The sequence below is a fragment of the Parasteatoda tepidariorum genome, chromosome 2 (assembly GCF_982258835.1).
Source record: "Parasteatoda tepidariorum strain Cologne lab strain chromosome 2, Ptep-v5.0, whole genome shotgun sequence".
NCBI classification, from domain to species: Eukaryota; Metazoa; Arthropoda; class Arachnida; order Araneae; family Theridiidae; genus Parasteatoda; species Parasteatoda tepidariorum.
In genome coordinates this window covers 86,942,819-86,959,943 of record NC_141756.1, presented here as the reverse complement: position 1 = coordinate 86,959,943, position 17,125 = coordinate 86,942,819, and the positions used below count along the sequence as shown (strand labels likewise).

The window sequence follows — 17,125 nt, the reverse complement described above, 5'->3', positions numbered from 1 at the left end:
ATTACTTTCCAGCTAATAAGAAAATGTTTTTTACTATAAAACGGATTGTTTTTTATTTCAAAACGGATAATTTTTCATCATAAAACGTAGTACAAAATAAAAATAGTCATTTTTCTTGGAGAGTATTTAGATTTATGTTTCTTTTTTTCTTTCGAAGGTATTCAAAAACTGAAGTGGCAAATACAAAATCTAGAAATAAATTAAAATAATATGAAATTAATCATACATAAATTTTTTTAAATTTAAAAAATTCAAAATTTTTAAATTTTTTTTTGATAAACAATAAAAAGCATTATCTTGAAAAGTAAGTCATTAGCTTATTGCAGTTTTAGTAGAGTAAATTAAGTAGTAGGCAGTAGTAGAAATTAATAAGTAGTAGTATAATTTAAATCAAACAATGTTTTGATGGTATATATTTCAAATTATTTTCTTCCATTGCCCCCAGTTTTATCAGTGACAGCAAAAATAATTTAAAATTTAAAGCAATCGAAAGAATTATTACAAAACTCTAATATGCCCCTATTTTGTATCGTTATTTTATCTAACTAAATGAGTTAATTGTTATGCTTAGAATTACATTTTTAATTCTTTTACCTTCAAATGTCTCTAATTGCAAGCAATTAAATACAATATTTTTAATCTATTTTGAAAAAGCAGAAATAAACAATTGATAAATTAATTATTACATTGCGAATTAAAATTTTATTATTTTACCTTTAAATACCAACACCGTATTTAAATACCAACATAGAATTATACCGTTTAAGTAAGTAAAAATAAACAATTGACAAATTTATTATTTTGCGTGAAATTAAAATCTTAATTATCTTATCTTTATATGTCTCTAGTTATTTGCAATTAAATAAAAAAAATATTGCTTGAAGAAAAAGTTTATAATTGTTTCAATTTGAGAATTAAATTTTAATTACTTTATCTTGAAATGTCACAAATAACGAGCAATTAAATATTTTGTTTCAATCGATGAAAGCAAAATTTAACATTAAATAAACATAAGAATTAGATTTATCTTATTATATAGTTAGGAAGTAATGAATATAATGAATGAATGAATAATATCAAAGTAATGAATGAATAAATGAATGAATGAATGAATTAATTAATGAATGAATGAATGAATAATGAATGAAGTAATGAATGTAATGAATGAATAATATCAATGATAAGTAAAAGAAAATAATAAAAATATCTTAAGTATAATAGCCTTTAAATTCTACAAAACATCAGAATTTTAAAATAAATTGCTATAAAACCACAATTGTAAAAAATGCATTTTTTAAATTATATTTAAGCGTGGAATTAGTATTTTCAATAAAATTTTCTTTTTAATTTATGTAATTGAATTTATGTCAGAGACGGAAATATTATGAGTAGGGGAATCAAAAGAAAAGCTAGTGTAGGAATGGCAGAATGATACCTGTAACAGGTTTTTTGGATACACCTGAGAATATTGTACAGAAAGTAATTTACAGGGGTTAATATGCTTTCTTATTCGCATAAACTTAGAAACCAACGATGAAATAATAAAAATAAATTTTTTAAAATTTACTATACGTTATTAAATGTCGATAATCGTTAATATTAATTAAAAGTCACGTTCCGTGTTACTATTTATTACAATAAAGGAAACAAAAGCAAAAAATAAATTGCATTTCGGTAGAGTTGAAGAAATTGTTCCTAAATTTAGAATTAGTTTTTCTAAATTTAGGAACAACTGACTATCATAAAACGTAGGAGATAACTCGGCATGATCACAAAAAATAGGTGTTTCAAAAACTATATCTGCAATAATGTAAATATAACTTTTTTATTTTGTATTGCTTACTTTAGTATTTTAAAACGTATTTTTAGAAATAAGGTAAAAATAAAAAAAAAGTTTTTTTTCCTTCAAAATAATAATAATTGGATACTTGCAAGTGACGTCATCGTAGGTAAATCGCGGCATTTGTCGATTTCCTAGCCAATCAGATTCGACACACTCGTGTGATGTCATTTACATGCATCCAATTAAATCTAATTTAAATCACATAGTTAGGCATAATCACTTCCTTTCTTCTCGATTTGCAAGTATCTAATTAAGTAATGTATAGTAACAACAATGGTTCTTATTTTAACTTCAATAAGAATTAAAGATAAAAAGTTGTTTTGGAAAGAATTTCCCCTCTTTTAAAATTTAGATTCAATTAGTTTTTTATTTAATGTCTTCCATTTTAAAACTTTAGTTTTTCTTTTCAAGACATTAAATTGAAGTTTTTAAAACTTCCAATTAACTGTACTGTGATTGACTGACTTAAAATTGATTGATTTTATATTAGAAACAAAAGTTTTTTATGTATGAATTTATGACTATATCTAACGATATAATAAATGAAAACATAAAGAACTTTAAAAAAATATAAAAATATTTTTGCCCAGTTCGTCAGTTTTACTTCGTCTAAAACTATTTTGTACTTAAAGTAATTTTAAGGACAATTTAAATTAATTTATCTTTTAAGATGCCCAAAATATTACAGGATAGAGTTTAAGAAACTAATTAATATTAAAAGCTAAATAATTTAAAAGTCACCGTTACAAAACATTCTTATTTAGTTTCTATCATCTTCTTCATAATTTTTATACCATACAATGCAAGCTATAAAAAATTACAGTAAAACAAAGCTAAATATTTTCAATTTAACGAAGGCAAGCGATTTGTAAATGAAATGAATATTACTTAATGAAATCGATTAAAAAATGTAAACATAGTTTGACTGATCAAGAAAAAAGGAATAACTAAATAATAATTTATTTAAAATATCATACTCAAAACATTATTTCTTATATTTTAAAATGATTTTTTCAACTTTTTACTTTACATCTTAAATAAGTAAATATTTATATTTCATCGCACTATTTTGGCAACAGGAATATCGATTAGTTTTAGAGATCCATATAAGGAAGTGTCATTAACTTTGAATGCAATTTTCGGCAAACACTTAAGCAGTAAAATTTGATTGATAGAACCAAGTTTTAATAATTTGTTTTAGGTTAAAAATTTATTATTGATTATTGAAGTATTTTTTTTTTTAAATATAATTTATTATTGAAAATGAAAGGAAAATTTTAACACTATTTTTTTGCTCAACAAAATTTATTTACAGCATTTTAAAAATAAAATTATTAAAAATTTTTAAACTTTAAAAACCTAAAAAGAAGTTAAAATATTAACTTATTACGTGGAATTATTGTCAATAAAACTTACTGCGGTTCCAACGCTCCATGGCGCAAGCAACCGTCTCTCAAACTGCACAGCCAGTCTACGATTAGAATAATTCCGTTGTATAGTGTAGATTGGGGTACAATGTACCCCTTACTAGAAACTAATGGGAGTGGTTTACAAGATGCTGCATTCAGATGATAAAAATATTATTCTTAGCAATGGCGCCCTTTCGATGCTGCAGACATCATTGCCTGTTCCTCATCATAAGGGTGGAGAATTGATGTGCGCATGCGTGCAAGGGATTAAGAGGGTGTTTTTTTTCTCCTTCCCGTCGGCTCCTGTTTTCTCTCTCGCAGACGATTGAGAGGATTCTAAATATCGTAAAAACGGTTACTACTAGAAGTTCCTATTTATTCGAGTCTAGTTGAGGAAAAAAGTTTACGAGGGTTTCGTTAGATATTAAGGTTTTACTATTGGTGAATGGTCTAAAAAACGATTCTATAGAATTTTTTTTCCTTCTGAATCTTATTAAAAATAAATCTAGAAAACTATTACCGAAACTAAAATATAAATTAAAGAAATAAAAAAATGAGGCTCCGAAGAAAATAAATAAATAAACTGTATGAATAGAGGTTCTTTTTATTGAGGAAAAATAATTCTTGGTGATCACTATTCACAAATTGATGGAAAATGTTTGATCAATTTTGACTAATTGTTGAGAAATAAATAAATCAATAAATAAGATAAGAAAAAGTTAAATAAATTGTATGTATGAAAGTTCTTTTTATTACTGAAAAATAATTTTTGTTGATCGTTATTCACAAACTGAATTGAAATTTTTTTGACAAACCCTAATTCTGTAAGAAATAAAGCAGAATAAATTAAGAAATAAGGTAAGAAAAAAATGAAATAATTGTATGTATAGAGGTTCTTTTTATTGATTAAAAATAATTCTTTATCGATCACTATTCACAAATAAAAGAAAACTTATTTGATAAATTTTAACAAACCCTTGTTCTTTAAGGGTCAAAGGCAGTATAAACTAAGAAATAGGCTAAGTATGACCTGCATGTATAAATGCTCTTTTCATTGATGGAAAAAAAATCTTGTTAATCACTATGCACAAATTGAATGAAAAGTTTTTGATAAATTTTGACAAACCCTTATTTGATAAGAAATAAGGCAAAATAAATTAAGAATTAAGTTAAGAAAAAGTTAAATAAATTGTACGAATGAAAGTTCTATTTTTCTGCTGAAAAATAATTCTTGTTGAGCACTATTTACAAATGGAATGAAAATTTCTTGATAAATTTTGACAAGCCCTTATTTGATAAGAAATAAGGCAAAATAAATTAAGAAATTAGTTAAGAAAAAGTTAAATAAATTGTACGTATCAGGGTTCTATTTTTCTGCTGAAAAATAATTCTTGTTGAGCACTATTTACAAATGGAATGAAAATTTTTTGATAAATTTTGACACGCCCTTATTTGACAAGAAATAAGGCAAAATAAATTAAGAAATTGGTTAAGAAAAAGTTGAATAATTTGTATGTATGAAGGATCTTTTTATTCATGAAAAATGATTCTTGTTGATCATTATTCACAAATTAAATTAAAATTTTATGATACATTTTGTGAAACGCTTGTCTTTAAGAAGGTAGAATAAATTGGGATATAGTATGAAAAAGTTAAATAAATTGCATGTATGAAGGCTCTTTTTATTGATGAAAAATAATTCTTGTTGATCACTACTTACAAATCAAATGAAAAGTTTTTGACAAACCTTAATTCCTTAAGATATGAATGTGAATAAATATTGAAAAAACTTAATTACCTATGTGTATGATGTTTCTTTTTATTCACAAAAAATAAATATTTTTGATCACTAATCACAAATTGAATGAATTTTTTTTAAATAAATTTTGTCAAAACTTTATTCTTTAAGAAATAAAGCTGAATAAATTTAGAAATGCGGTAGGAAAAAATGAAATAAGCTGCATAATTGAAAATTCATTTAATTGATAAAAAATAATTCTTTTTTATCACAATTCACAAATAAAATGAAATTTTTTTGAAAAATTTGGATTAAACCTTATTTTTTAAGAGTAAGAGCTAAGGAATGCTTTATTTAAATGTAACATAAATACACAAAGACTTATTTAAAATCAGAGTTTTTCACTTATTGCGTCTCACTTATTGCATTTAGTTTCGCGTAAAATTTTCTATTTCAATACGCTTTCAAAATTAATTTTTATGGTTCTTTTGTGCTATTCCATGTTTTTGATATGTTGTTGATTTCTACATACAGGTTTAATGCGTTGTAGTTTTAATGCGAACGAGTAATAATGCAAAATTTAATAATCTTATTTATTTTATTGATATTTGAATAATCAACAGTGTGTATGATAACTAAAACTATTTGAAGAAAACAGTTTGTCCAATGACAAACAGTCACGTTCAAAATTTGGAATGCAAGCTATTATCTATTTTTTTGTGCAAATATCTTGTCCTAACTCGACAATCTAAGTTAATTTTATAATTCTGAAAACTGCTTGTACTTTAATTCTCTAAAGTCGAATGAATATAAATTTATGTAAATAAAAGGTGAAAATATTATGGTGAGGAACGCAAAAACATGCTTTCAGTCTCCTAACTTTACTATTCATTTTAAAATTCATAAAATATTCAGTACAATTTCAAAACAAAATGTTCACATTGAAATTTGTTCAATCTCAAACTATATAATACACTTAAATGTTAAATTTACTAAAAATTTACTTCCATAAATTGTTCAAATTGTTTTTTTCCTCACACAATTATCATTTATATCATACTAATAATAATAGCGGTATTTTCACTAAATTATACTAATTTTTTTTTAAAATTTGATTGTAAAATTCAGACAAGCTTTTTTTCACTTTCTATTAATGATCTATAAATGAAAATTAATATTTATTTATGGAGCATTATTCACAAATACCCATTAAATATTATTGTACTGGTAGTGTTCTTTCAATTTAACTTTCGATGAAACATAATGCACAAATGAATTTGGAAGACATCACAAGCAGGCTATGATGCTATCCAAAAAAATTACAACTAGCGATATTTAACACACAATTATAGCCAAATAAAGAATATTACTCAAAACCTGGGATACCTTATACTTTGTTTATGTTGTGATATTAATTTTCTGAAATTTGTGTTCGGCTTACGACTTTGTTGCACAAGATTTTATAACCGATTTTAGACACTTACGTATCGCTCATTTCAAATCTGTATTCGGTTTCTCTCTCCAAACTATAGTTTTCGTAATGTAAATCTCCTAAGTTCCAGCTTTTTCAAATGACATTTTTAGTATATATATATACATATATATATATATGTCATTACATATATATATATATATATATATATATATATATATATATATATATATATATATATATATATATATATATATATATATATATATATATATATATATATATATATATATATATATATGTAATAACAGGGCTACAACCCTGTTATCAGTGTTGTATTTAGCTTAAAATAATTGCAGTCTTAAGCCATCAGACGTTCTAAACAGGTTTATTTAAATGTAGGCTGGTATTGCTAACAGTTCACGTCCCCACTCCTGCAAAGGAGGGGGAATGGACAAGACTCCGGACAATTCCGGCACAGCTTATCAGGATCAAATCATGATGAAAAGGACACGCAAAACTATGCGTTCTTACGTTTTATACCAACATAGATTTGAGGTAAAAAGGCACATTTCGTACATTCCTTGTAACCCTACGCATTAAGGAAAATCATTTCTGCTTCCTTATATGGAATTGAAAAAGGGAACGATTCTAAAAATAACTCTTCCTTTGAAATATAAATCTATTTATATTTCAATGGTATGTTTTCAGCATTGAATTCCCAAAATAGAATCTTCCTACGCTTATTCTTTAACAAAGACATTTTATGAAAACGAAAGAGATTTAATTCTTTTATTAATACAAAAGTATTTACTTTTTGTATTACATCCCCCCCAAAAAAATTCTTGGTGAGCCAAAATAAAAAAAATTTAGAATACTTTAAATTTAAAATTTTTAGGTTGGTACGACTGTTCCTTTTTCCCTATTACAAACAACATTTTTTCAATTATGTAAAGAAGAAAAAAATTATTTACAATGACAAAAATATGAAAAACATGATTATGCAATTTATCTATTTAGTAACTAAAGAGAAAGAAATATTAAACATTTATATAACTAATCTACTAAAATTTTCAAAAATTTTTCACACAAAAATATACACAATTTTTATGCAAATGAACTGGACAACAAGTGTCATTTAATCAGAATTTAAGATTCTGTGTGGTTAAATGATTATTTACTTGGTGAAATATAAATATTCTACTAAAATTTTTAAAAAATTTTCACACAAAAATATACAAAATTTTTATGCAAACGAACTGGACAACAAGTGTCATTTATTCAGAATTAAAGATTCTGTGTGGTTAAATGATTATTTACTTGATAAAATAACTATTCTACTAAAGTTTTCAAAAAAAATTTTTTCACACAAAAATATAAAAATTTTTTATGCAAAACGAACTGGACAACAAGTGTCATTTATTTAGAATTTAATTTCAACATTTGTGGTTTGTGATATTTCCTATGCTTTGATACATGTACTTTTTCAAAATTTTGTTTACTTAAATTTCTTTTTAGTTTAGTTTGTTTTTGTAATCAGTTTCTTGGTTATTCTTTCCTTTTCCTATTTTTCCTTTTATTTTTTGTTTTTGTTACCCTTTACATATTTTTTCGTCGATATTCACCTGATAATGAACGCATCCATTAACTAGATCTATCTTCGAAACATTTGAACTTTTTGGACATTCTTTCTTTCTATTTTTTTGATGTTTACTTTTACTGAAACATCCTTAACATTCATTTTTTCGATGCTTATTTTTTTTGAAACATCATTCTTTTCTTTTTTCGATGTTTACTTTTTTTAAAACATCTTTTTCACCATTTTTAACCTTAACATTTTGAGAATTCTGCTGTTTAATGTGCAAAGATAAGTTGTCACTTTTAGAATTAGCAGAGATGATCAGTCTCTTACCAAATTGAGTATCAACTGGCCCGACACAATCAATAAAAAGACAAAAATCCCTGCAAGTCTACAACCCTACTAAAGCATACGGTAAATCAGTATCAAGTATAAAACTTTGCTGAGTTAAAAATGTGGCCTATCGTAATAAGGGAGTCTCACAAATTTTGTTAAGTGTTAACTGTCCGTTTGTTTGGGTAACACATTTTTTAAAATAGGAATATTTAGTTTTGACCAAGTCCGAAAAATTAAAAGTATTACAAATTTCTTTAAGTTTATTTGAAAATTCTTCATTTTTAGGTTCAAAAGAAAGTTCTGAACAATTTAATTTTTTATGTGGTTAAATCTAAAAAATCATTAGGAAACAAAAGTTTAAATAAAAAAAACTTAATTTTGTTTGCCGTCACTAGTTTAATTGACGTTTGAACCACATTTTTTTTCCTTCAAAAACATTTTAAATACACGATAAATACAATACTATATCATAATATTATATAAAAAAATATATATATATAAAAAATATATATATATAAATACAGGAAATACAATCTAACTCTTAATAATACTCTATTCCATTATTCAAAATAAAATATTTCGATTACTACTTTTATCTAATATTACTAAAATATTTAATCATAACATTGAGAAAGAAAAAAAAATGAGAGAGAAAATAAAATATATATCTACAGTCAATCCTTTCCACTTTTCTTTTGACCTTCATCTATTTCGTTGACGAGAGACACAAAATATATCATTTTTCTTTTTCTTTTTTCTTTCACGCACTTAAATCGTAGTTATTCATGATTAAGATTCGCGCACATTCACTTTTTATTTCACAACTTGAGTAGTAAGAAATGTAGGATCACTCGGTGTCGAATCACTACCATGGATGATGTTTCTTCCAACTTAGAGGCACTATGGACTTGTAGGGTCATCGGATGGGATACTTTCACTGGTTTCAGGGGACAATCTCCAGTCATCGTCCTTCCTTCCATCTACATCAGCATTTCAGGCGCGACGAGGTACAAGTAGTACGGGTGGGAAATCGCCCTTCCTTCCTTTCTTCAACGTTTTTTTCACTGCCGATTTTTTTCTCCTCCGGGGGTGATGGAAAATTTCCACGAAGCAGTCAGCCTGTTACGCTTAGTTCCAGAGATAGAAAATCTTAAATTTCCTCCAAAGGTTTCCTCAGCAAGCAACTATGCTGCCGACTTGTAATAACAGGGCTACAACCCTGTTATCAGTATTGTATTTAGCTTAAAATAATTGCAGTCTTAAGCCATCAGACGTTCTAAACAGGTTTATTTAAATGTAGGCTGGTATTGCTAACAGTTCACGTCCCCACTCCTGCAAAAGAGGGGGAATGGACAAGACTCCGGACAATTCCGGCACAGCTTATCAGGATCAAATCATGATGAAAAGGACACGCAAAACTATGCGTTCTTACGTTTTATACCAGCATAGATTTGAGGTAAAAAGGCACATTTCGTACATTCCTTGTAACCTTACGCATTAAGGAAAATCATTTCTGCTTCCTTATATGGAATTGAAAAAGGGAACGATTCTAAAAATAACTCTTCCTTTGAAATATAAATCTATTTATATTTCAATGGTATGTTTTCAGCATTGAATTCCCAAAATAGAATCTCTCTACGCTTATTCTTTAACAAAGACATTTTATGAAAACGAAAGAGATTTAATTCTTTTATTAATACAAAAGTATTTACTTTTTGTATTACATATATATATATATATATATATATATATAATATATATATATATATATATATATATATATATATATATATATATATATATATATATATATATATATATATATATATATATATTAATCTTTAATTAATCTGTTAGTCTTTTTCTTAATTTATTATTCAAAACGAGACGCTTTCTCACACTTTTAAATTCACATCCTGTGTTTTAATTTATTTTTAGTTCAAGTATGCATTATCCCTCTAATTCGTGGGAAAGACTTTTTCCCTGGACTCTTTTAACAGACCAATAACAATTACTAATTTTTCTCTCATTCCCTAAAATGAAACATTGTACGGATTTACTTTGCAAGAGTTTCCCTAATTTTATTGAGGAGCACAACGATTTCGTGTCCATTTTGGTAAACGTTCTCTGTCTAAGAATTAATAAATGTTTTACCCTCCTTTCCTCCCTAAGACCTGTTTTTTTTCCTTCCACTCGGCAACAACGTTATATATATATTTGTACATTTCAACAAAAAATAGATTAAAAATTCTATTTTAGAAAGAAAAAAAAATCTGTAGCTTAAGGAGCAAAACTAATTTTAGAAATGAAATCCTCCCTGCACGACTTAGACAATATCAATTATTTGCCCTAATGCAACAAAACATTTATTGCCCAGTATAATCAATAAGATGGGCTTCATATTTTCAGAATAATTGCTTATGTTGATGTGACACCAACCAAAATGTTATTTTGTTTAATATTTTTGTAGAACAGTAAACAATCAGTTTTTTTTAAAAATAATTCAACTTAATTGCCAACGTAGCATTCTTGATAATCTCCTAAAATCTTCAAAAATTATCGAGTAATTTCAAAAATTATTGGGTAGGAATCCAGAGAAGAAATATTGTAATGTGTATGATAAAGTAACTTTATGTAGTACTTCGTTGTAAACTGGATGTTATTGAACGAAACGAAATTAAATCAGGATTTTTTTATGTGCTTATTTGCTTAGCACTTGTTTTTCAATAGATAAGAACTCAAATTAATGGATGACATCACAATTTTCTACATCATATACGTCTAATTTAAGATAAATTTCATTATTAAATTTATTTTCCCTCAGGTTTTATCAATCTATCTTAACAAATTTTATTTCTTGTGTACAATTTCTTTCTAATTATTATGAATTTTTTCTTTTAAGATATTATTTTAACAAGATACTATTTAAACTATTATTAGCTTTCATAAAATAACGATAAATTTCATTATTAAATTTATTTTGTTTTCAGTTTTGCCCAAATTAAATCTATTTTAACAAATTTACTCTCAAGGATGCGATTACTTTCTGAATATAATAGTTCTTTATCTTTTTAATTGATATTTTAACACATTGTCCTTATCTTTTATTCATGTATGATAAATTTCCTTATTAAATTTAGTTTGCTTAAGTTTTTGTCTAAATTAAAACTGTTTTAATAAATTTAAGTTCTAGGGTATTATTACTTTTTAAATAAAACAGTTTTTTTCTTTCTACTTGTTATTTTAACAAACTGTCATTAGTTTTTATTAATTTATGATAAATTTCATGATACAATTTGATTTACTTCGGTATTTTTGGTCAAAGTTTAATCAATTTTAACGAATTTAATATTTAGGGTATGCAGCTTTCTAAATATTACTAACTCATAGCAGTGACATCAGAATCAAACTAAGGAGGTGGTGAATTGGCCGATCATCCAGGGCAGATAAAATTTAAAATCGTCATAAGTTCATACAAATTGATAAAATTTTAAAAATTGGAAGATGTGCGATATGCTTTTTTTTTTTATTTGTAATTTAATAATTTTGTAATTTAAAGTTGATTTATTTATGTTTTTCAGCGTTGAAAGTTCATTGGCTGGTAGTAATTTATTTTGTAATTGTTATCCCTTTCGCTTTAAAAGCTTCATTTTATTTATTAGTAATAAATTTGAAAAATGCACCTAAAAAGGCTTGATTGGCCCAGAGTCACTAAAACAGGAGGTACGGCTCAGAATTTAGTTTTAAAGTATGTACACTGTACAAAACTTTGAACCAAATTACGATATAAAGTACCGACACTTTGGGTGCAACATCTGTAAAATCCCTTTTGCAGTGAAATCCATTTTTGCCGTAAAATATTATACCGTAATTTTTATAGTAATATTTATTTAATTAAGGTGATTTTACGGTAATTATTACTGTACAAATTGCGGTATATCACATTTTTCGTTGCATAATATGTTCCGATAAAAATGGATTTTACGGTAAAAAAGTGCACCTTGAGTGCCGGTACTTTCTACCATAACTTGATCAATAACGAAATGCCCTTTGTTCTTATGATATGTAAAACCTTTTCGTGAGTCACAATGGCCAAAAGCTATTTTAGTTTCACCCTTTTCTATAATTATTATCAATTCAAAAGAATAAAACCCTATTTGTTCATAATTCCGTGTAAGTCATCTAATGCGATCCATTCAATAGAGCGAAAAAAAGCTTCAGTAATTGAGGCTCACGTGAAGAGAGAGGAGGCTCTTGAAATTCGATGGCTATCTCTTGGTGAAGATGGTGCTCGAACTTTTCTTCACTTCTTTTGCCCAGAAAATCTTGGCATCAGTTGGGGTAATAGACGGCCATTAAATGTTTAAAAGTTGCTGACAGCTTTTTTCAAAAGAGTTTTCGGAAACTTTCCACAATCTGCAGATAACTTTAACTACTTTCTTCTAACTCAACTTTTTATTTTATCATGGTTTCTTCTAAGATGTTAAAACTTGTTGTAAATACACAGAAATGAATATGACTTTGTTATATGAAATATACAACGAATTTTCTTACTTTTTCTATTAAGTTCTGATAAAGTATTATTAATTGAAATGTAATAATCATTTTAGCACAGTTAAATAATAATTTTTTAAAAAAAAAGGTATAAACCAAAATTGAAAGAATCATTTCCTTGTTTTCATACCGTTGAAACTTCACAAGGAAAAAAAAATAGAACTCATCTGAGTTGCAGTATACATTACCACGAATGCATGAAATCTGGTATTCCATAGAATGCTTATAATCATTGCATAGATTGCTAAAAATTAATAGTTTTTAAGCATGAAATAATTAATATCTGACGCAATATGCATAGATATTTAAAGAATGACTTTTGAAAAACCTTCTGGCATTTTATATAATGACTAATGAAAAACCTTCTATAATGACTAATGGGAGGTGGCTCAGGGGATAGAGCTTTCTTCTCCCAATGAGGCGACTCAGGTTCGAACCACAATGGCTGCTGTTTGATATGATTTCTGCACTGGTTGGCTAGCACTGACCACAGTGCTGACATAACACATCCTCAGTGGTAGACGGATCATGGGTTAGAATCCCCTTGCCGTCGGGCGAATCGTAGTAGGGTTTCATGGTTTTCCACTTCATGTAACACAAATACTGGTTTTCCTTAAAAAAAGCCCACTACGAAGGCTAATTTGTTCCAATGCTTGATCCAGCAAATATCTTGTCTTCTGGGTTGGGTTTAAAATTACAAGGTTACGGAGTTCAACGTTGATATTCATAAGCTTAGGATCGGGTAGGCTGTTCTACGCCAGTTATAAAATAAAATATGATGACTAATGCAAAACTTTCACACGTTTTATACCAAAGCTAATAGAAAACCTTTAGGCTTTTTATGCAATGACTAATGAAAAACCTTCAGGCGTTTTACACAACGACTAATGGAAAACCTTCACTCATTCATTACAATGACTAAGCAAAATATAGAATAATTTTAATATTCTATACTTTGCCTAAAGAGTATTTGTCATTATGTAGAATACCTAGTGATTCTTTACTACGCCTAGGCAAAGTACATAATAATTATAATATTCTATACTCTGTTTTTAAACGCCATACATTCTATGCAATCTCTGAGCATTTAATAGAATACGAGCATTTCATACATGGGAGGTAAGATATACGAACTGAGAGTGTCTACTAACTTGCAAAAGTCAGTAATCTGTACCAGTATTTTAATACGAAGTTATTTCTAATCACTATTCTTAACACCTTAATAAACACTTTTGGGAACTTTGTTAAGTTAGATGCAAATGACTACTAAATTAAGGGAAAAGATATTAATTTAATTCCTATTTGTTACTAGAATTGAGTCAGGGGGATATAAAAATGATCGCTGACAGTCCTGTAATTTTTGAGGTATGAAAAATTTTGATTTTAATCTTTTTTTCCTCCCATGTTCGTGTACTTGTGCCAATAAACTCTAAAATAATTTGCCTATTATTTTGGTTTCCATTTTTATTTATTGGAGTTCCTTTTTATAAATAAATCTAAAAATATACTGTAAGCTAATTGTAATTTTTTTATCCACATTGATTATTTACAAAAATTCCTTTCTTTTAAGTTGTATATGAATGGCACCACTATGAACCTGTTAATTTTTTAAAATTTTAAATTTGATGTAAAAACCGTGTTTGTTTACGTTTTTCTTTTCTCTTTTTTAATTAGCAACTATTATAATGTGTATGAGTATAATAAGGCATTCCTGCAACAATCCATTGTTGGCCAAGGGATCATGAATATTAAGACAATTTCGTGACTAGCTGCAAGAAATCGACAATTCGGATAGTATTACCGTCTATACCTCTCAGACAAGCTGGTACCACCGATCTGAAGCTGGGTGGGCTTCAAGTCTGCCAGAGATTGGACCTTAGTGCCTTTCCAATGATAGCTGACTACCTTAACCACTGAGTCCTCATGACTCATGTTTCTAGAAATCATGCATCATAAAGATCTCACATAATTTTGGAATCTAGTTTTTTTCCTTTTTTTTACGTTTTTTTTTTTCTTCATTTTCTTTTTCACGTTGTTAAATCTTAAGGATTTTCCAGCTTTTTCTTGATAAACAAAAAGTTTATTGCCGGGTAACTTTTTAAATTATTTTTTTTAGTTGATTTTGCGGCATTTAATATTAATAAATACAAAATATTATTGAAAAATCGTGATTTTGGCATCAATTAGTTTTATTTTCATGTGAAACAATTGAAAAGCAAAAAAAATCTTTACAAGTTCCAGAATAAAGAAGACAAAGCTGCTATTTTGGTCACTATGATAAAATTAGTAAATGAAACTAACCACCCCGCATTAAGAGTTGTAGCGTTGCATTAGCAGGAAATAAAAACTAAATAGAAAGGTTCTGTTCAGCAAATGGTAATAGCCAATCAAACTAATGTAAGTACCGTAGGTAATGTTTTTGTCATAAAAATATTCGTGCAAGCAATGTTGAAATCATATTTCATCAAAAGAATGAAAATGATAAAGGAGAAACTTCTAGATAAATTGCGTTTCTTAAAAGCTGTAAATAGAAAGAGTGAAAATAATTATTCCAAATGATAGATGTATACCTCTCATTTGACAAAAATTTGAGAATTATTTTTCTATTATATATTACTGGAAAAAATCACAATTTATTTTTTTACCTGAATTCCTGACTTTAAAATTTTTCCGTATACGAGGTTTATCCAAAAATTTCTAAGTTGCGCGCAGACGAGAAATAGCAAAGAAAAAAAAAGAGCTAAGAATTTAATTCGCGATCGCAACGAACTATAGGGGGCGTTGTTGTATGAGACGCATACCTGCGATTTCTATATGAACCGTCATTCAGTTACTCAGGAGACGTCTTTAATGTAGTGTGTAACTTGGTAACGTTCCTTCTTTAATGTGGCTTATTAAATTTAAAAAAGAAAAATGTTTGATATTCTTTCTTATACAACCGAAAACAAGATGGTATCTCTTTTTTTTTTTAAAGAAGGAACATCCAAAACACATCTGAAAAATATTTGTAAATAAACAGAAAAAAATATGTATCTTCTCATAAGAGTTAAAACCTAATGCCTGAGAAAAAGTTTTACTAAATTTAATGATATAACCTGAAAGGCCTATATAAACTTTACATTCCATAGTTTTAAGAATCATATTACTTCAAGCATTAAAATAAGCAAGCAAGTATACATAAGCTTTCATAATTTTATGTAATTTAATTTTGTAAATAAAGTTTTTTGACAAGTAATTTTATCAAAAAATTTTTAAGTTTTAATAAAAATCATTATTTAGAAACTGAAAAACGTAAAGTAAAGAATGCTTACGATACAAAAAAAAAAAAAAAAAAAAAAAAACAATTCTAAAAATTCCTTATATTAAAATAAACAACTTTCATGTTTTTTCTTTTTTGATTCATAATCGGACGTAGAAAACCATTCTATAGAAAACTATCATCAAGAAAAAAACTACTTAAAAGTAAAATTTTTTATTTTATAAAAATTAACACTTACCTGCTTCATAAATCGGTAGTAGTCCAAAATGATTTGTTCTTCGATTTTTGTTACCATTTTTTAGTGCTACGAAAATGCGTCTTTGGGATTTGCCAAAAATAGAACAAGATGCAATTTTATTTTTTCTGGCGCGAAATATTTTGCCCATTGTCCACCGAAATCCGATAAACTACTTTGATTTTAAATAAAGTGTTTCGTTTTATGATTTGTCACAAAAATTTTAGGTGTAGATTGGCGGCACTTAAAAACCGCCAAATCTGTAGCTGCTGTGGCGTTAATACATAAGTACCGAATTTTTATTCATACTTTTCTGAATCATATTACTTGAAACATTAGAATATGCAAGAAGTATACGTAAACACATAATGTTATACCATTTATGTTTTCAAAAAAAGTATTTTGACAACAATTTTTATCAAAAAATTATAAACTATAAAACGGAAAATAAAGAATTCCTAGGATAAAAAACGATTTTAAGAACTCTTTACATTGAAATAAAAACTTTCATATAGTTTCTTTTCTTATTATTCTTATAGTTCTTAATCAGACGTAAGAAACCATTCTGTAGAGAACTATCATCAAATAAGAAAAAAAAAATTTACAAGCTAATTTTTTATTATAAAAATCATAACACTGACCTTCTTTATAAATCCGTAGAGTTCCAAATGAAATGTTCTTCGTTTGAAAGTTTTATTTTCAGATAATATGTGCATATATTATCCCTTTATTACTTTTAG

The 17,125-nt window shown here is 26.8% G+C and overlaps 1 protein-coding gene across 3 annotated transcripts in view; it reads right to left on the bottom strand.

Moving 5' to 3' along the window:
- Schip1 (Schwannomin interacting protein 1) overlaps positions 1–17,125 on the bottom strand; it is a 62,575-nt gene that overhangs the window by 33,920 nt on the left and 11,530 nt on the right. For 2 of the 3 annotated variants that reach the window (XM_071177789.2, XM_043041176.3), the window contains exon 1: positions 3,260–3,503. The exons of the other annotated variant lie outside the window; for it this stretch is intronic. The gene's annotated coding sequence lies outside the window, so the exon portion shown is untranslated. Of the gene's footprint in view, positions 1–3,259; positions 3,504–17,125 lie in introns of those variants that run through there. 3 annotated transcript variants of the gene reach the window in all.